Raw genomic sequence first — 5,337 nt, forward strand, 5'->3', positions numbered from 1 at the left:
AACAAACAAACAAAAAAACCCAAAAACTGACAGATCAGCTACATAGAACAGAAGGGAGGCAAAAAATATTGCAAGTCTATTAAGTGGCTTGCCTGGGTTCACTATGAATATCAAACATGGAGAAGTTGTCTTTGTAATGTGCAATTGCTGCTCTATTGACAGAGATAGCTGCTGAATGTTCCTTTAAGCTCCACATACATGCAGCTCTGAGCTGCTGGTGACCTTAACAAATCTAATCGTGACCAGTGCTTCGATCCTGACCCATAGCTTGAGAATCCCTGTGCTATAAGATTGCCACAGGCCCCCTGGGCCACCACTACTGTTTTTCTGCATATAAAAGCCAGGATGAGCATTGGCAGATAACAAGACTAGCACTTGTCCAGGGCCCCGACCACAGGGAGCCCCACAAAGCTAAATTGCTCAGGCTTTGGATTCAGCCCCAGTTGGTGGGGCTTCATTTTTCAGTTCTGAGCTCCAACGAGTTTCATGCCAGCCTTGTTTGTCCATCTCTGAAACCTGCTTGTTACCCTCAAGGGAGCTTCAGACTCCTAGCTGAGAACTGGTGCTCTGACCAACTTGAATGAATTCAAATCAGTGGGGCATGATGCTATTCATCCAGGATACTGAAGGAATTAGCTGAAGAATCTCAGAGCAAACTCATGGATGACAGGAAAAGTTCTGGAAGAGTGGAGAAGGGCTAACAGAAAGGTGGGGAAAGGAAGAGCTAAAAAACTGTAGACCAATCAGTCTGACTTTGATACCTGGGAGCTATTAGAGAAATGCATAAAACATTCTGTTTGCAAATATCTGGAGGAAGGAGTAATCACTAGCAGTCAGCACAAATTTTCCCAAGAGCACATCATGCCATTTCCTTCTCTATCATGGTAATTGGGTTCATAGATAGGAGGAATGTGGTGGGCATAGTATATCTGGATTTCAGCAAGGTTTTTGACACAGTCGCCCATAACATTTGGATAAGTAAACTGGAGAAATGCATCCTTGGTGGAACTAAATGGACACATAAGTGGTTAAACAACCACAAACAAAGCCTGTGTCTACACTTGCATTCCTCTTTCGAAAGAGAAAGGCAAATAAGGGAAATCAAACATGCAAATGAGGCACTGATTTGCATAGCATACTTCATTTGCATAAACTCTGTTAGAAAGAGATTCTTTTGAAAGAAAAAAAGCAGTGTAGATGGGGCTCTTTCGAAAATAAACCCCATCTTCAAAAGAACCCTTTTTCCTGAAGCAAAATAGGAATGCAAAACAGGAATAGTAAGCACATCATGGAAGGTGATGATAGTGCTCTACTTGACATTGGTTAGGACTCAACAAGAGTACTGGGTCCAGTTCTGGTCAATAATTTCTAGAAAGGTTGTAGAGAAACACGAAAGAATCCAGAGGCCAATGACAAAGACGATCAAAGGGATTGGATGCAAGCCGCGTGAGCAAAGGCTTGCTTAGCCTGGGAAAGAGGAGATTAAGGGGGAACATAAGAACATAAGAACATAAGAATGGCCATACTGGGTCAGACCAAAGGTCCATCAAGCCCAGCATCCCATCTGCCGACGGTGGCCAATGCCAGGTGCCCCAGAGAAGGAGAACAGAAGACAAGTGATTTATCTCCTGCCATCCATCTCCTGCCCTTGTTATGAAGGCTAGGGCACCATACTTTATCCCTGGCTAATAGCCATTTATGGACCTGACCTGCAAAAATTTATCAAGCTCTTTTTTAAACCCTAATAGAGTCCTGGCCTTCACAGCCTCCTCGGGCAAGGAGTTCCACAGGTTGACTGTGCGCTGTGTGAAGAAAAATTTCCTTTTATTAGTTTTGAACCTACTACCCATCAATTTCATTTGGTGTCCCCTAGTTCTTGTATTATGGGAAAAGGTAAATAATTTTTCTATATTCACTTTCTCCACACCATTCATGATTTTATATACCTCTATCATATCGCCCCTCAATCGCCTCTTTTCCAAACTGAAAAGTCCCAGTCTCTCTAGCCTCTCCCCATATGGGACCCTTTCCAAGCCCCTAATCATCTTAGTCGCCCTTTTCTGAACCTTTTCTAATGCCAATATATCTTTTTTGAGGTGAGGAGACCACATCTGCACGCAGTACTCGAGATGTGGGCGTACCATAGTTTTATATAGGGGAAGTATGATATCTTTTGTCTTATTATCGATCCCTTTTTTAATAATTCCTAACATCCTATTTGCCTTACTAACTGCCGCTGCACACTGCGTGGATGTCTTCAGAGAACTATCCACTATAACTCCAAGATCCTTTTCCTGATCTGTCGTAGCTAAATTTGACCCCATCATGTAGTACGTGTAATTTGGGTTATTTTTTCCAACATGCATTACCTTACACTTACCCACATTAAATTTCATTTGCCATTTTGCTGCCCAATCACTCAGTTTGCTGAGATCTTTTTGTAGTTCTTCACAATCCCTTTTGCTTTTGACTGTCCTGAACAACTTGGTGTCGTCTGCAAACTTTGCCACCTCACTGCTTACCTCATTTTCTAGATCATTGATGAACAAGTTGAACAGGATCGGTCCCAGGACTGAGCCCTGGGGAACACCACTAGTTACCCCCCTCCATTGTGAAAATTTACCATTTATTCCAACCAACACAACAGCAATCTTCAGTTACTTGAAAGGCTGCCACAAAAAAGAGGAAGAAAATTTACTCTCTTTTGCTACAGGGGGCAGGACAAGAGGCAATGGGTTCAAACCATGGCAGAGCACATTGAGATTAAATTAAACTTCCTAACTGTAACACTGCAAGGACAATGGAACAGACAGCATACAGAGCCTGTGGAAGCTCCTTCTCTGAAGGTTTCAACAGGAGGATGGAAACCATCTGTCTTGGATAGCTTAGACACAATAAAAAAATCTGCCTTTTGGCAGGGAGTTAGACTAGATAACCTCTGACGTCCCTTCTATGAGTCTACAGTTTCACACAGTATGCTGCATTTTGTCATCATATTGTAGATCACCAGAACCGTGAGTTTTTACATGGTATCTCACAAAGCAGACCTTCTACAATGATTATTGCAATAGTGTGCAGGGAGTGGACACAGCATACAGTCTGTCGCAAAGCCTCGTCCATGCAAGGGCTGCAAGATGCTACTCCAATGCAAACAACAGCAATATGCAATATTGTGTCAGAGAGGCTTAGAAGCACCTACCAACCTGTTGCACAGCACAAATCCATAACCTGATGGACCCCGAATGCTGAAGTTCATCTCTTTTGCTTTTTAAATGGCCCTTAACAGGTGGCAATATCATCTTGTCTGATATTAAACTCTTTATACACATTATTGCCACTCAATAACAGCTGACTAATCACTTACTGCCCCTTTATGAACTATTTATAGATGTGCCCACTGTCATCGGGTCAGGCCACAGGGCTAGCATACAAAGGGAAAGAGGCAGCTCTCAAAAGCAGCCACCGCCCTGGCTCATCAGGAGTTATCACAGGCAGAGTGGGAGCAGTGAGGCTATAAATCAGTTAGAGACAGCTGATCCCACTTAAGGCTGCCACAGGCCTTCTAAAAAAAGGAAGCCTTCTCCCAGTATAGGGCTGGGGGGGGGATGGAAGAGGAGGTTAAGGAGAGGTGAGGAGAGAGTTAGAGCATAGCAAAGGAGAATGTGAACAGTATCAAGAGACAGCAGGGGAGGTGAGGAGCTCCAGCAGGGAGTGATTGGGCTCCATGCCCCTGCTAACCTCAGAGCTCAGCTGGAGGCTGGGGAACCCAGCCAGACCAGGGAGCTCTACCCGCTGCCTTTCTAGCCAAGGGATCTAAATCTGATCCTGGCAAGGGCTAGTGGGCCCCAGACTGTGGGACTGCAGACTGAACAGAGGTCTGGGGCTCAGCAGTGGTACTGACCCTGCCACTCAAATCATGGGCCTCTTTGAAATGCTGCAGAGTGCTGTGCATGGCTCTGTGTGCAGTTCAGGGGAAGCATTGGAGAGGGGCCCAGGGCTGACTGCCCCAAGCCCTGTCCCTTCTACCCTTGGCCCTGCCCCTTCCAGGGGCAGAGAGCTGCCCCCTTTCCTTCCACCTTGCTTCTGGGCCCAATATCCTGCCAGGCCAGGGGACAGAGGGCTTAGCCCCCTTGGTACTGGCCAGCAGACAGGTTTGGGGCACCTCCTAAATGTTACAGAAGGAACCTCTGTGAGACAGGGCAGAACCCTACCCATTTGATACAAGAAGAGTGACATTAAGAGCTCGTTTGCCAGAAAGGCTCAGCACCTACAGCTGCAGACAGGACCATCTGAGAACCCCTCCCCACATAGAGAGCAATGAGAGCTGCTGGATACTAGGCTCCTGAAAATCTGACCCCATCCACGGGTGCAGAGCATGTTGGAATGCCTGATGATGCACTTGTGGTAACCTGCCCCTGTTGGGCTAACTTGTCCACCACCACCAAAGTAGGCTGGCAGATGAACTCAGTTCACCTGGGTCCCAGGCCTGTGCCTTACCTACAAGTTCATTACATTGAAGTAGCTGCCACAGAATCCCAGGCTGTCCCTCACCTCACTCTTTTACCCCACACTCTGCCAGCTCCTCTGGTCAGTATCCCTGAATCAAAACAAATCTTGTTTTCCCCCCTCTCATTGCCTCAACCTTAAATAACTGCTTGGCTTCCATGTCTCTTATTTAAGAAGTGTTCCCATTCCATTTTTTAAATTATTCATAACAAGCCATAGGTTTAGTAAAGCAAAAACAACATTTTTTTTTTATCTGAGCACATAATTAACGCACAAAGTGTGATCACTGGCTGATTTAAACATATTATTGAATCAGAGTGCTCATTCTTTGTAAGTGCGGGGAAACCTTAACTCACTTTAAAAAGCAGTGATCTGACATTTGTCACTGAAATGTGACGATTACATGAAATTAATTTAGACATCCTGCATGCAAATTTTCAAAGAATAACTTTCCTCTGTGTAGTAACAACCCTTCCCCCAACCCCTGCCTATAACTGATAGGCAGAGATTGACTTTAAAAACTTAAATCTGCTTTGAGGTTTGGATGATCTGTTAAACTGCTCGTGCTTTCATCTCCAGGCTTTTGTTGTTGTTGCTGAGAACTGTCACTCAATTAGCGGATTTCTGATCAATAACCTTTTATTCATTAGCATACCTGGGCTCCGTACTGAGAGAATAGCTGTCTCAACACTGGCAGTCATGCTATTTTGATCACTGGATCCAGTCATGATTAATGCTTGAAATATGCTGCATTAGAATGCCACTTGAATGACATGAACGCCAGGTACCAAACTCTCATAGATTTCCTTCACCACGTCATCAACAGCCAAC

This window comes from Carettochelys insculpta, chromosome 7 (genome assembly GCF_033958435.1).
Source record: "Carettochelys insculpta isolate YL-2023 chromosome 7, ASM3395843v1, whole genome shotgun sequence".
Classification (NCBI taxonomy): domain Eukaryota; kingdom Metazoa; phylum Chordata; order Testudines; family Carettochelyidae; genus Carettochelys; species Carettochelys insculpta.